We start from the raw sequence: 16,678 nt of genomic DNA, 5'->3' as shown, positions 1-16,678 counted from the left end.
TGGTTTACAGCTAACGGCAAATATTTCCTGCTTCTTTGATACCTACAAATGCGCAGTTCACAAATAACTTGTGCATTTCAGAGATCTGCATATAGTGTATCAGTTATATGCGACTTGGAAGCCACTATTTGCACACTTCATACCACTAAGAATGCTACTTTAGTTGCGAAGCGGCCAGAGCTGCTGTAAGTGTTTACGCTTCTACGAAACGCTTTCGCATTGCGGCTTACGCGAAGTGCCCCAAGTCGGAGTATTAGAAACAATGCCTGCGGTCATCCTTCAGCCACTTGGAAGCCACTATTTGCACACTTCATACCACTAAGAATGAAGTCGGAGTATTAGAAACAATGCCTGCGGTCATCTTCCAGCCACTTGGAAGCCACTATTTGCACACTTCATACCACTAAGAATGCTACTTTAGTTGCAGAGCGGCCAGAGCTGCTGTAAAGTTCTGTGTTTACGCTTCTACGAAACGCTTTCGCATTGCGGCTTACGCGAAGTGCCCCAAGTCGGAGTATTAGAAACAATGCCTGCGGTCATCTTTCAGCACCGCTTCCAGGATAAGAATAAGAAAAAACACCCCGCTCGACAGAATAGTCTATATCTACTATCGTAGCTATCGTGTCCATAAATAGCAGTGTTGCTTTAGACTTCATTGAATAGACAATATCTCGAGAAATTCAGGAGCGTGAAAAAAAGGTATACGGCTAAATCATTGAATAGAGATTGAACGAACGCAATGTTGCTGTTCTAACAGTGGAAAGCTAACTGTAGCCGACATTAAGAGGTCCCTCATGTAGTTCGTAACCTAGAGCCCTCCTGTGTTTTCCATGATTCTAAACCTTGTTATATCAATAAACGAATACAGACAGACAGACAGACAGACAGACAGACAGACAGACAGACAGACAGACAGACAGACAGACAGACAGACGGACGGACGGACGGACGGACGGACGGACGGACGGACGGACGGACGGACGGACAGACAGACAGACAGACAGACAGACAGACAGACAGACAGACAGACAGACAGACAGACAGACAGACAGACAGACAGACAGACAGACAGACAGACAGACAGACAGACAGACAGACAGACAGACAGACAGACAGACAGACAGACAGACAGACAGACAGACAGACAGACAGACAGACAGACAGACAGACAGACAGACAGACAGACAGACAGACAGACAGACAGACAGACAGACAGACAGACAGACAGACAGACAGATAGATAGATAGATAGATAGATAGATAGATAGATAGATAGATAGATAGATAGATAGATAGATAGATAGATAGATAGATAGATAGATAGATAGATAGATAGATAGATAGATAGATAGATAGATAGATAGATAGATAGATAGATAGATAGATAGATAGATAGATAGATAGATAGATAGAAAGCTATGCGAAGCGGGCTGATGCTTATATACAGTTTTCTTCTGGGAGACTCACGTAAATTCCGTACTCGCGCGATTACATTATAATTTATCGCAGCCGAACGCCTGGACCTCCTCGAATCCGTGCACGCAGGCCTCGGCGGCAGTCCTATTCGAATTACGTCCTCTCCATTCGCACCGAACTCATCCCATTACATCTGGCTCGGCAAGAGTCAGTGCAGGCCACCGCCGCAGGTCCAAGCGCACTGGTGGCCTCCGTTTCTATAACGGGCGCCGAGAAACTCCAGATTCTGCCTTTGTCCGCTATTTGGGCCTATACATATTACACGCTGTAGCAATCGAGCATTGGAAGCCAAATAATCTATCGTTTAATGTAGCGGGATACAGTCCATCACGTAGGCACTCCTCCCTGTTTCCATCAGATAACCTTCCTTCCCTCGCAGTCATTCTTCGTTCCTTTCATCCTTTGCGCTGTTATCTGTTTATAGCTAGGCGACAACACGTAGTTTTCATGCATTCACTCATACGCACAAAAACGTCTGCGTGTGCCTTTGCGTTTTGCCGTACGATCAGTGGGCTTGCGGAATCCCGTATGACTACGTGACATTCCCTGGGTACATTTTGTAGCCTATACCTCATCTCTCTGTTTGCCTCTTCCGTCTTTTATTACGTAGGGTAGTCAACGGAACATTTGTCCGATTAACTTCCCAACCTTTCCTTCTTAATTTCTTTCTCCCGTTACAAGAAGTCGAACTATATATATATATATATATATATATATATATATATATATATATATATATAAAGGAAAGATTACTTTTAAGGGCTCGTTTTCCTTTGTTAGACACAATATTAATGAGAACTAACAGACAGCAATGCCAAGGAAAGTATAGGGGGTGTTATTTGTAGTAATTAGAATATAAATCTGAAGAAAGTAAAGTGGGCGAAAAGATAACTTGCCGCCGGCAGGGACCGAACCTGCGTGACGCCAAAAAGGCAGAAAAAAGAGTGTTCCACACTCGCCGCCATGGCTGCGACTGGCGCTGACTGACACTCCTAAGTTTCAATCCACATATATACCCTATAAAGTGGATGGGGAGATGACCGCCGCCGTAGCTCAGTGGTAGAGCACCGGACGCGTTATTCGAAGGTCGCAGGTTCGGTCCCTGCCGGCGGCAAGTCATCTTTTCGTCCACTTTACTTTCTTCACATTTATATTCTAATTACTACAAATACTTTCCTTGGCATTGCTGTCCGTTAGTTCTCATTAATATTGTGTCTAACATATATATATATATAAACAAATAGAGAACGTTAAGCTTTCTATCGTGACAAAAGAGCCTTTGCTACCTTGAAACAGCTATTATGTACAGACACAAAATGTCACACAAAATGTAAGCAAGGAAAAGAAAATTGTTTTCATTTCACACACATCTTCCCGCTTTTCGCACATCCACGCCAGATCGCGCCGAAATAAAGCTCGAATGTTCATTCCCTCGTCATTTTAGTGTTCGTACGCAGGAAAGGAATTTTTATGTTCAACTTCCGGAGCGAGCGAACGTGAACGATGATCGCATAGTTCGCGTTTCGCTCGTGCGTTTATGCACGAATCCTCGGCGCGTCCCGCTGTGCCTGACGTTTTCAGCACCGCACATCCCCCAAATATGCGTTCCTGCATTCTCGAAGCCGCGTGGTTATGCTATACAAAAGGGCAGACGCAAAATGCAACGAAACGCTCTAGCTTCGTTCTCTTCGCTGTCTCCCCGGAACAATGACCCCTTCCTCTGTCGGGCATTATTCGTGGTTATACGGGGAACGTTTTCCGCGGATAACCTGCGCGATCCCTCAGATAATTCTGTCACAGCCCGGCTGGTTTACTGCTTTCGTAACGTCAGCATCCATGCGTGACAGGAGGGGAACGTGACTCCCGGTCCTTCCCGCCATTATCCCTCTTTCGGTGCGCCTATCTTGCGCGCGTGATTACGAATTCCCTTTCCTTCCCTTTGTATCCGCCGCATTCTCGCTGCTGCACAAGCGACGCCGCATCCGTGGTTCATCTCTCGTTCTCCCCCTCTTCCTCACTTTCATTTTTACGACGAGCGGACTCTTACCGGGAGAGAGCCCGGTTTATGGCTCGGAAACCGGGACGGAGTGAGGGAAGGGGTCGACGACGTTTTCCCGTTCCCTTTTATGACGGGGAATCCGCTGCTATGCCCAGCCGGCGTCCCGCAGCTCGGAGGGAAGAGCGGCGCCCGCTCTCCCGCGGCGTCCCGTTATGATTCCCGTAGACTTCCCGCGGCGCCGCGGGCTTCTTTCGGCACGCGACCTCGCCCGAGTATGCGAGCGCCCTGGAAGCGCGCCTGACGCGTCCACAGCAAACGCCACATATGCCAACCAAGAAATACTAAAACATCTTCCTGAACATATTACACTCTGTAACGGAATGTGATCTTTATCGCGATGTGCTCGATGATTTCTGGTCGAATGCAACTACCGTATTTTCTCGCATGTTACCTGCACTGGCTTGTGTAGGCTATTGCTAGTCAACTTTGGCTGTTGGCTGTTATTGCAGCAACATTGTATTCGTTCAACCTCAATTCAACTATTGCGTTGCCTGAATAATATTTTTCAGACTCACCCACTGTGCCAACACGTAGCTTAACTACACCAGATCCAACAGAAAACTTCGTTTCAGCCTTTGGCCAGACTCGCTTCCGTCGCCGCGTTACCGTGAGCCGGAAACGTAAGCCTTTACGACCGCCGTTTCCGGTGTTTATGGGGTACTATATATATGCTCCCTCCCTCCCCGCTTTATCAGCAGAACCAATGTTCCAATTATTCTTTGATCTGAGACGTTATAAAGGCGCGTGACCCGTAGCACCCAAACATAAGGAAGCGACTTGCCACAAAATAATACACATACAATTATACCGTTACCAATCCCTCAGCCGCACTTCTCGGACGCGTAGCGGACGCTACAAAATCGATGGCGACAATTTGTGGAACCGTATTGAAGCGCAAGACCACTTAGAATAATTCCGACGTTACAACCAATATTTTTGGCTCACAACACATCCGGAATATATCTGGAAAGTTTACATGCCGCGGAAAATTTACGACAGCACGTGAGTAGGTTTACAGATAATAACAATTGTTGGGATCTTACGCCTCAAAACCACGACATGATTATGAGGCACGCCTTAATGGGGGGCGCATGATATCGCATCCGCCAGTACATCCGCGAACGGTTAGTGGAAAAACGTGTGCGCTCAAACCGAGATACGCGTTCACACGAGAGCGATTTAGCAGACAGAAACAGGATGTTTCTATAGACACGTGTTTGAACTCCCTATGAGCGTCACTGTTAACCGGAGCCGCACAATAAATCCACCATAAACTACACCCTACAGCTGGGTAACTGTTGGCTTGCACGGTTGCAGTCACAGCGTCACACAAAAGGTCAGACACTTTCACTATACCAGGCGTGCCGCGGCGAAATCATGAAAGCGACAAACATTGGTGCTACTCTGCCGTCGTGCCCGTTACATAGTACGGGCCGTCATTCCACTGTATTGTTTATATTTAGTAACCACACTTTGTAAATAGTTTTACATCCGTGATAATATAAGGTAAAAGCTGTAGGTCATTGCAGCTTAAACAGAAGCCGCAGTGGGTCATCTACTGAAGTCTGAATATAAACATATTTTAGTCATCCACGTGAAGCATAAAATAACTCTCGCAACAAAGATGAAAAAGAGAAAGCGCAAATTTAGTTGACAGTTTAATCATTACATTGAAATTGAGTAAATAAAATGTTGCAACAACTGGCAGCGAACAGCAGCCAAGATTGCCCAACAGTTTGTCAAAATTAGGTAGTGACAGCCAGTACTAGCCGGTGCTGCTAATATGCGGGTAAATCCGGCAGCTACAGCTGAGCAAGACCTCTACTCTAGACAATGTCTGAAAATATCTTGGACATCGTGAACGCCATTGTACCCCGTTATACACCAGTGGATATAGGTGGAAGAGGATGGGAAGGAAATTGTCTTCAATACCTAACATTGTTCCACGCCAACTCATTAGGCGCGTGCATTGGTTAATTACAGTGCAGCTGCGAGTGACAAGAATTAATCCGTAGCTACAACAAAAGGCATAGCGCCATCAGCTTCATTAGTGTAGAGAATGACGAGACGCAAGCTATGAATAAAAAGTATGTAACTAACAATCTGCTTATTCTTGCTGTCACACATGAGCGTGCGAGTGCTGAATATTAACGAGAGAAGGTGCACGGTGGCAAGAAATAAATACGCAGCTTTTCGCGAAGGTTGCAGAAAATATAAAGTGAGTGGCGGCAACTGGAGACGTTCCACAAACACAGTTTTTTTTTTTTTTTGCTTTGACGCCAGCCAGTCGCACGAGCCATCAAACGAAAATGTCAGCAATGAGTTACTACGCGTTGATTTATTTATGGGGTTTAATGTCCCAAAGCGACTCGGGCTATGAAAGACGCCGTAGTTGAGCGCTCCGGAGGATATCGACCACCTGGGGTTCTTCAACGTGCATTGACATCGCACAGTACGCGGGCCTCTCGCATTTCGCCTACATCGAAGTGCAAGCGCTGCGACCAGCATCGAACACGCATCTTTCGGGTCAGCAGCCGACCGCAGAGCCAGCGCGGTGATTTCCGAAGTTGTCACAACTTAAGGAGAGCTTGAGATGGCAGATTATGAAAATTCAGCGCGAGCGGCACGGAGGTCTTTTGTCTGCGAAGGTTAAGTCGTCTAAGATCGCATTAATTAACTTATTCTCGAGAGCTCTCCGTTGATATACATGTAGCAAAAAATACTTCGACGTCACTTCGAGGCGCCGGTGAAAAGAGATTCCAGAATAATCATTTATCCTAATCCAGAGCAAGCTAATCATTTATGCGCGAGTGCCCACCCGCCTCGCTCGATTATGCACACAGCGCACGTGGTGCTTAGAACAATCAATACTTCTGGTGTGCTCCTCTCTCTCTCTCTCTCTCTCTCTCTCTCTCAGATCCTCACTATCCGTATTTAATGAGATAATGGAGGTGTTGGTTTACACCTATAACTTAGAAACGCCTCTGGGTTTCCAAGTGACGTTATTCTTATCATTACAAGTATATTATCTATCTAGAAAACTGAGTCAGCACGGCACTGCGATTTCGCTTGGCATCAGGCGACGCCGGAGTAGTCTGTGCTGCAATGCTCAGTGTCGCTACCTTTACGGTGGGTGAGAAACAAATAATAATAATAATAATAATTCTTACGGATTTACCTGACAAAACCACGAAGTGACTACACTCTGAATAACACTTGTCCGAGCGGTCGATCCAAGGGGTGGATGCTGGCGCCGTCATCAGCTGCTATACCTCGCGTTATAGCTACAAGCTTCCGTTCCCGCTTGAACTACAGCACAAGGACCTAGCATGAGATGTGACTGCGTTTGGTAGCATTACGGCGTCAGTCTCTGCGTATCTTTTGCAAAAAAAAAAAAAAACGGTGGTTGAAGTGGTCGACTGGCCGCTGTAGACAAGTACCACTCAGGCTGTACGAGGCACACCATGCATAGTGGGGACTCCGGATCAATTTCGACCGCCTACTGCTCTTTAACGTGCACCTAAATTTAAGCAGACGGGCGTTCTTTGCATTTCGCCGCCATCGACACACGGCTGCCGTGACCGGGAACCAAACCCGCGCCCTCGAGCTTAGCAGCCCGAAACCTTACGTGCCATGCTATACCATGACGGGTTGAAACATAAAGAACCGCAGGTGCGAACCAGCGCGTGACAGGTATAAATCATGTTATGTGACGAATAACTTGAAGCAGCGTGAAAAAAGCGAGCACAAAGATGACAAATGAACACAACAGGACGAACGCGTCGTTCCTTATCTTAGTGCTAGTTTTTTTTCCCGCAGTTATTCGAAAAATGGACCGAATCGCCCAAACCGAGAAGTTGTTACTACGTTATGTGACTGCTAATACTTTCGCAAGAAAGATAACTCACTAGGTAACGCTTGAAAGGTCTCGGATCGCAGTGTGCTTCTCGTGAGGCGCTCTACAGTCTGGCAGTTTCAACGAACGCGGTGGAATGAGAGAGAGAGAGAAGGCGCGACCCGCAACAGTTGGTTGCGACGACCTTGGCCTTATAGCTTCCTTCGAAAAAGCGCACCTGCGTTTCAGTACTGAACGCAGCTGCTGCGCAGAGAAATTGCTCGGCAGGTACGCCTTCCTCTGTACGCGAAAGGACTCGCCATTAACTGACCAGAAATTGGTTCGCTGTGCGCTCTGAAATGCCACGCAGATACGGTTGCAAGATTTGCGCAGTGATCTTCCACCGAGATAAATGGCCGCTTGTATCTTATCCAGCGTCGCGGATGCTTCATTGTGCTTTATTGTCCTTAAGTGAGGACATATTTGTTGAGTAGATCCTGACTAGGCCATGTGGTATGTGGTTGTTTAAATAAATAAATAAATAAATAAATAAATAAATAAATAAATAAATAAATAAATAAATAAATAAATAAATAGATAAATAAATAAATAAATAAATAAATAAATAAAAATAAATAAATAAATCTGGTGTGAATTCTGGTGCTTTGTAGGATGTGGGGAGGTTATGCCCATTCTAGCTCGCGCGCTGAACAACTGCAATAAGTACTTCCAACAATTAAACGTAGAGTTTCAATGAATAAATAAAATCTTTAATAAAAAAACGAGCGTTTATTGAAGCAAGAACTATAGAGCATATTATTTCATAGCACTAAAATGAGGGGCGCAAACAATACGAACACAGAAAGGAAGAAGACAGGACGAGCACCACTAGACCAACTGTTTTATGAAGGCGTGGCACGGTTGCCTGTATAGTGCGAGGATATATATATATATATATATATATATATATATAGGTATAATGTGTGTTTCGTTTGCTATATATTAGATGTATCTTTGCTTTATTCGCGCTCCCCATTTTAGTGATATGTTTCACCAAATAGCCACAAAAGAAATACTCCTATATTACCCATTCTACTTGTTCAGTCGAATAGAGCACCACATGTTTGAGCGTTGAAGGTACAGCAGCGCGCCGTTCATAAAACTGCATGAGCCCGCCACTGAATATCGCCACCGAAAGAGGTCCCTTTACCACGACGACAGCTGCCGTAAATGGCATGAGGGAAAAAAAAATAAAAATATAAAAAAAGCTTTCTTGCAAATGAGAAGTTTCGGGGAATATTGGCCAGCGAGCGCGAGTCCGTGACGCTGGCTTATAAATAAAGCAGCATACAGAGCTTTGCGAGCGAATCGATGTCGAAACCCTTTCTTGCAAGCTTCCCGATTGCTCACCTCTCGTTCTTAATCTCCATCGTCGTCGTTAATCACTCTTTCTTGTATCCGTCCTTCTATCTCGCCCACGGGGTACAGCAGCGGATTACCCCCCCCCCCCCTTCCTTCCGTACCGCTCGGCGTTTCTTGCTAGCAAGTCCTTTCCTGTCCCTCCGACTATGCGCTCTCCCTTTGATACCATAGCACGGCAGTGCCTTCACTTAATTAAGCCGGCCGCGCCTCCGCTGCGCTTTAGCGCGCTTCCCGACACCTCCAGGAACAAAATCCCTCATTCCCCCAAAAGGACGTGCATCCGCGCAGCAAGCGCTCACACGTGCAGTGCAATGTGCGTGTGTGTGTGCGTGCGCGTGTGTGCATGTGTGTGTGTGTGTTTGCAAGAGCTCGTTCGCATGAACGTGCTCTTATGTATACGTTTGTGAGAGAGAGAACCACCGCAAGGAAGGCTTGCGCGTTCGCCGTGCGTGTAGGTGCTAGCGTTCTTCCCGAGCACGTCCGCCGCAGATCGCGCCTGTTTGCACGTCCCGACACCAGCGATGCGCGTGCATCGCCTGCAAATAGGACTCTTGCGGTGACAACAGTAAACACGAGGTTCAGCCTGCGCGCTCGCAACGCTTCGGCCATCTACCACATACTGCCCCATGCAGTGCCGTGGAGGCCATCAAACTGGTGCTTTATATAATGCATGGCTTATAGCACGCGGCTTTTCGCGATTAACCGCCGTTTCGGTAATTGCTTTACCGGTGTCACATGGTCACTTTTGATCGCGATCGTGCCTGATCCGGATCGAACTTCTTTATCCTGATTGGCAACATTATGAAAGCTGCAGAAGTGAGCCAATCGCTGTTGAGAAAATTCATCCCGAGGAGGCTTAATCGCGATCAGCAGTGCACCGTGTGACTTCGGTATTAATTAGCAAATTGCGATGTATTCGATCCGCAGAGGCCTCCTTACCAATCGTTGGGAGGAATGCCCCTGTGTAATCACATGGCTCAACGGGAATTTAGTAGGCTTGAAGAGGTGAGCGGTCCCTCGATACGACGCTAATGAATATGGTAGCCTTCATATCCAAGCGCTGCCACTGGCGCAGCTTTCGGCAGGGCCTCCGCTCTGTCCAACAGGGCGGATGTTTGGTACTTTCATTTTATTTTGTACTGCGAATATATGTACATCGTTGTCCTTATTTTCGACTTATATACACGATATCTCCCCCCCCCCCCCCTCTCTCTCTCTCGCGATATTTCCGCTGCAATGCCACCGTTGTTACTAATTGTATCTTTCACCTACTGCATACAAGCGGAAAAGCTTTCATTGACAGCTTTATGTCTTGTCTCTCTCTCTCTGGCAACACGCTTTGTCGGTGTGAATAATTCTATGGCAACTTTGCACTATAGCGTCTGGACAGACGTTTCATCTCGTCAGTACATCCGGACAGCTTATGCTACAGCGCTATTAGTTCATTTGGCAGCTGTTGCACGCTCACTCTCGCGTGCACGGACATTATTACTTATGATTTCTGTAACAAAAATTAATATTAATTAATATTTGCATTATATTTACCATTATATTTCACATTAATATTTATAATTATTTCACAAGTTCTACACCCGATCACTTCGCCACGCGTCTTAAATTCTACCACCTTCACGCGTATCACTGCGCACAGGCCAGCCACTAAGCGCTGCTCACCACATTGCACGTACTGTCGCCTTCTCGTCATCATTTTTTCATCGCACAGCTATCGACTGGAACGGCCTTCCCCACCACACCACTGCTATCACCGCCTCATCTGACTTCGTGGAAGAGCTAACAAGATTCTTGTAAAATAATAACGTGGAAAACTTTCTCTATTACTGTTTCTACAACCATCCTTTATGTAATGTACCGGGTCCTTAAGGTAATATAATGAAAATGAAATGAATGAAAGTTTCGTCACGCTTCTTCGCTTATGCCGCCTTCTTTCTATATTTCGGTCCTGCATCCTCGGTCTAGAACAACCGACCGGATCCCAGGTACTTCAGGTGCTCTCATTATTCGATCGGTCACATCAGCGCTGGCAGGTGTTGCACAACTTGTACCGGGGTGCGTGAGAGACCATTCCCTATACTCCCGAGTCGCCATCGCGAGCACTTCGACGGCTCGTCGCCGCAGCGGGTCGAATTCCGCTCGCGTGACGCGAAGCGCCGCGGCGATCTATATATACCCCAACTCCTGACAGCGCGGCACACATCTTTGTTTGTATAGACCACCTCGCACCGTTGCAGAAAAAGCGTGCGCACGTTGATTGAGTCGATACGGTGTCGGCGGAGTGTGTCAGCGCCTTTGTTTCTGAGGCGACAGGAAAATGCATTATCTATAACCACGGAGTGAGGGAAACGGACGAGAACACGGCCGGGACAATTTCCGAAGCTCATGAGCCATTCCTTCCGCGGCGAGCGCAAGCTAGATAATACAACTGCTATACAGCGCGTTTCTTTCTCCGCAGCAGCATGCAGTACGCACGCGGCATCCATTTACGTCGGATCTCCGCGGATTTCGATCAGCGCGCCGCGTTGCGGCTGCCGTGTCATAGCACTTTACGAGCGTTGTAGAAAACGACGCGCTGATGCTGAGTGGGGGTTAACGGTTTACGACCGTGGTCTTGGTCCGTGTATAGCACAAAACGACAATTGACAGAAGCGGCTCACGAAGCAAGTGTCCAGTTTGGCGGCTCGCTCGCTGAGAACGAGGATTCAGGAGGGAATCCGATAGAGGCCACCGAGCGAGCTATTGTTTCGAACACTTCGTCCGTTGCTCTGCATAGATCGGGACAAGGCAAAGGGACAAGGAACTCATTGTGTGATGATGTGCCTTCAGACAAGACCTCCGAGACCACGGTGCGATCTTTGAGTGTATACACAGGCGCGTCTACACAGGCGCTTGACTGGCGCCCGCGTAGACGTGTGATGGAATACTACCCCGAAAAACTACATCCGACACAAGGACGGAAGAGTGGACGACAAGACTCGCTGCTTGTATCCTGGTTCTCTGGCTCTGTTTTGTTATGTAGCACGTCGTAATATGTTACCTGCTTGTTTGTGATAGTGGAAATCAGGGGCGTAGCCAGAAATTTTTTTCGGGGGGGGGGGGGGGGGGGGTTCAACCATACTTTATGTATGTTCGTGCGTGCGTGTGTATGTGTGCGTGTATATATCGCAAGCAAAACTGAAAAATTTCGGGGGGGGGCGGTTTGAACGCCCCCCCCCCCCCTTGGCTACGCCCCTGGTGGAAATGGAGAAGAGCTAACCATGCTGATTGCCGCCTACATTATATACGTATGCAGAAGCCTCGCATTTGAAAAAAACGCTAAGCAGACGGATGAAGTGAGCAGCTGAAGTGAGAAGTGAGCAGATGAAATGAGCAGGCCCTGCAATATGCCCGCGCTTAGACGCTTTACTGTCTCGTTGCCTAGTCTATCCACCATCGCGACCATAAAAATGACGCAGTTTGTGCGTGGTTCGTATTAATGTGCTCGTCGTCACTTGCAACAAAACTTCCGTTATTCTGTGTGTTCCTAGCAAGCTTTTTCGAAATGAGTTTTAGAATTTGCCATGCTTGTCTTCAGGATTCATGGAATGGCACATCGTTCATACCTTTATTCGCGAGGACTCATCATGTGTCGTCAAGCCGCCATAAGGTTTCGTCCGTGCTTAGAGGAAGTGTTGAGAAACAAACGACCCACGAGCCTAAAGACGACAAAACCACGTGACATATCACTTCGTAGTTTTTTCTCATTTGGCACACAAGCAGAGACGTCAGTCCAACGATAACTCTTATCGCGCACATGTTGACAGTAAGAAAAGAACAAACCAGTAAAGAAAGCCCGAGAGAAAGCCACCGACCGCGGGATTTCCGGTGCTTCTATATTTAGGTATAACATTGTTCCTTGATCCTTAGTCCCCAACAGCGTTCAGAACGAAAACATTGCGTTCCACGTCGGCACCAAGAAAAAAAAGAAAAACAGCTGTAAGATGAAAGAATTCCGGAAACTATAAATCATTTTCTTTTTTGTTCTGATCACAACCCCAAAACTGCGCTTTATACTTTTCGCGATTCTTTGATCTTACTTCTTTTTCATGTTTTTTTACCCCGAGTTTGTGTCGACGCATACTTCCGGTACACTGACGTTGCCGAGGCCAATTGCTTCACCCCACATTTTTCTCGCTACTTCTTCGGTTCTGATTGTTTTTTTGTGTGTGTGTTTACGTATTTCAGTTTGTACTACAAGGTTGTATTTGTGTTACAGGAAATTCTCTAGAAAACATTTGGTTAGTTATTACTTTTGCGTGTGAGTTGAAAGACACAACGATACATGATTTTAATAAAATCGCTTCTTATGTAAGGCAAAATACAAAATATATAAAACATTGACATGAATACTGAGATTGAATTGCATTTTGTTCCTTTCTTCACTATCCTGAATGAACAGTTGTGTGAAGCGTCACCATCCACGAAATGGCTGTCAGAAATATATGTGCAAGCTAATTAGACTTAAAGGGGTACTGGCAAGAAAATGTTCAGCTGTCGTATTGTTCAGCTGTCGATGTACTTTTAAGCGTGAGTGCGCCCTCAAAAATTATATACAACGAGTTTTTAAAAGCTAGTTTCGGTTTCTACTGTACCCTTGCGTTAAGACATGGTATGAGCTTCTCGTCACGTGCTTGCGCAAGATGTCGTGACGTTTCCACGGCCGCACCGCTCCGCGGCTGCGTTTGGTGACGCACAAGCGGCCACCTTGTTTGTTTTGGTGCATGACGTCATCACAACTAGCCGTACTGGTGCGTCACCAGAATTGATACTGTAGCTTGACCTCAGGCTATAGTGTCGATGTCAGTATACGTGCGTCATGCGAAAATTGACTTTGATGTCAAAATAAAATATCGGCATTTACTGAGCTTCACAGTTGCTCAGAGAAGTCTCTATGCAGGAGATTTGTATGGCGGAGTCAACTCATCTTCGCAAATTAGTGTCGGTAGTCAGTGCCCTTTTAATTGCTCAACGAACGCTGCACCCCGCCGCGGTTGCTTATGTAGCTAACTACAGAAAAAGTGAACACAGAAAGCGGGGAATGTAAGAGCTATATCACTATGATTGTCATACTATTTCTTAATTATATATTTCTGTAGTATTATACCATCCTTTACAGCGCAACTGTTCGCAGCTAAATGACTTTAGAAATCGAAGCAAAAAACCAATAAAAAATAAAAAGAAATAGATAAAACGCTTCGCCCCGCCACGGTGGTTTAGTGGTTATGGCGCTCGAGTGCTGCTCCGGAGGTCGTGGGATCGAATCCCGGCTGCGGCGGCTGCATTTTCGATGGAGGCGACAATGTTTGAGGCCTGTGTACTTAGATTTAGGTGCACGTTAAAGAACCCCAGGTGGTCGAAATTTACGGAGCCCTCCACTACGGCGTCTCTCATAATCATATCGTGGTTTTGGGACGTTAAACCTCAGATATTATTATTATAAAACGCTTCATCCTTGCCTTTAAGCTTTTGCTTAACGTTTGCCTAAGTATTTTTTTTTTGTGTGCGTGTGTGTGTGAACACATTCCGACGCGCGCAATTGTTCAAAAGACGAAGGCGACCTGGTGGAAAGGGTGTGCGCGGAAAGGAGGAAGTGCCAACAAACAAAGCGAACAAAGGAAATTACCGCTCCCGTTGAGAATGAGGGCGGCCATGGAAAAAGGAGTTCATTAATATGAGGGCCGTCCGAGCCAGACCCCGGTCAGCACACGCGCGGTGTAATATAGGGCCTAGATGATAACTGGAGCTGCAGCCAAGCAGGTGCCACCGGTTTCAGCCACGCGTCGCGTCGCGCGGCCAGCGTTGGCGAATTGCGCGCTCTGTGCCGAAACTGGGTGAATCGGGTTAGACATTTTTCGCCCCCAGTTGACCTGATCTTCCCTTGTACTGAAATGGAAGCTGGCTAACCTGCAGTCAGGATGATACTGATCGAACAGTGAAATAGCTTCCTGCCCACCTTATCTGATGAGCGCCACACGCTCAAAATTTCCTTTTATTTATTTATTTCTTTATTTAGACAAGGTTGTACTTCGGCGCAGGTATGTATCATTGGCGTAGCGAGGGGGAGTGTTGGGGGGATTCAACCCCCCTCCCTCTAACTCAAAAATCTTCAGTTTTGCATGCGTATATATATATATATATATATATATATATATATACGTGCCCACAAACATGCGCACGAGCATAAGTAAAGGCTAATTGTCCCCCCCCCCCCCCCCCCCGGGAAATATAATTCATGGCTACGCATGTGTATGTGTATTTAACACCACATAGCCCAACGTATACCTTTTATGCTTTAAATATGACACGCATGTTTTAGGAGTTGATTTAAATTTACGCAATGATCACGGTAGCACCGTGATTACACACTTCCACAACACATTCGATGTAAATAACAGTGCATTGTCCTGCCTCTGTTTGGCAGGCGCAGTTCGAAGAGCGCCTCCTTGTATTCATGTAGCCGGGGCGAGGCTAAGTCTTGGAAGAGCCGGGCTTTCGTGACAGTTATATATGAACCGGCTTAGATAATCAGACACAGCTCATTAGCAGCATCAGGAAAACTCCATTACGCCCTCTTTCAATCCCATCTCCTTAGACGAGACCCGGCCCAACCTGTAAGCAACTTAAGATCACCCACACAGGATCATCCCATGTACTCAGCTTGACGCCCTTGTCTCCGTGTCAGATAAACACAGTGACGTATGACTGATGCTTCGTCTTACTATAGTCGGCTACAACCCAATATTAATTACAAGCTCCGCCCGCAAAACGGCGGCGCGCTTGTCAATCACAGGTTCGTGCAAGCTGGTTTCCTTCCAAAGCGTAAGTACTTTTTCTGTCCTAACGTAAATAACACGCATATCGGAAACCAAAGGCTCGACGCCCTTACCTAAAATATGATCTTTGGCGAAGCAGTGATGCCAGAATCTTTGATGAAATTTGCCAGAAGGTTCACATTTTTTACTTAGAACAGCAACACGAACATGTTTGTATATGAGAACACCAACTATCTGAAACACGCGAAGAGTGCTTGCACACTCATAAACGAGCATATTTGATTGGATAGAATGTCTATGCACATTCTCTCTGAGTAGGTCGTGGGCGGAGCTTCGGTTGTAACCGAGTACACGTACTATTAGGGCCGTAAATGCGAGGCATCGACAGGTAGAGGCGACAGCTAGAAAAATTACACGCATGCGCTCTCTCGTTTTCTTTCTCTCTATCTACGTATATATGCGTTTGTCTGCGAGCCCTCTGTACGTGTGCACATGTGAGCGTCATATCGGCACCCAGGAGAGAATCGCAACGGAAGTGTTGTCGGACGCAACACGTTGTCGGAATTGGAAACGATAATAGCCCGACGCCGTTCTGTGACATTCGCTGCTTCCGACGAGCGAAACGGTGGCCCATTTCACGCCGGGGCGATCACATACAACGCTCGTCGCACACGCCCCAGGCTTGTGCTTAAAGTTGGTCCCCTAGCTCATCACGTTGTCGTTGTTGTTATCCTTGCCAATATCTAAAAACACAAGAAAGGGATGAAGAGGAGCCGGCTAGCGATTGTCTCCTAAAGGCACACTACGCCCACCCGCGTCCGGAAAACGTACAAACTAACAAAACCCGCAACGGCGGTAGCTAGTAGCGATTAGGTATTAGGGAGTGGATGTTCAACAGGCCTTCAACCAACGCGGCGAAATAGACACCCAACCCTCGAGATATGCGGAAGAAGGGAAGAAAAACAAAAGCACGTTTGAATTAGAAGCCCCAGGTTTCCTACCCTATACTCCGAGAGACGGAGAATCGGGAAAGAAAAGAAAAAAGTCACAGTTTCGCCG

The 16,678-nt window shown here is 46.7% G+C and overlaps 1 protein-coding gene across 2 annotated transcripts in view; it reads right to left on the bottom strand.

Moving 5' to 3' along the window:
- LOC119393608 (ras-related protein Rab-27A) overlaps positions 1-16,678 on the bottom strand; it is a 111,459-nt gene that overhangs the window by 42,405 nt on the left and 52,376 nt on the right. The window contains exon 1 of one of the 2 annotated variants that reach the window (XM_037660719.2): positions 7,444-7,507. The exons of the other annotated variant lie outside the window; for it this stretch is intronic. The gene's annotated coding sequence lies outside the window, so the exon portion shown is untranslated. Of the gene's footprint in view, positions 1-7,443; positions 7,508-16,678 lie in introns of those variants that run through there. 2 annotated transcript variants of the gene reach the window in all.

The sequence above is a fragment of the Rhipicephalus sanguineus genome, chromosome 5, assembly GCF_013339695.2.
Source record: "Rhipicephalus sanguineus isolate Rsan-2018 chromosome 5, BIME_Rsan_1.4, whole genome shotgun sequence".
Classification (NCBI taxonomy): domain Eukaryota; kingdom Metazoa; phylum Arthropoda; class Arachnida; order Ixodida; family Ixodidae; genus Rhipicephalus; species Rhipicephalus sanguineus.
This window is presented reverse-complemented; position numbering and strand designations above follow the sequence as displayed.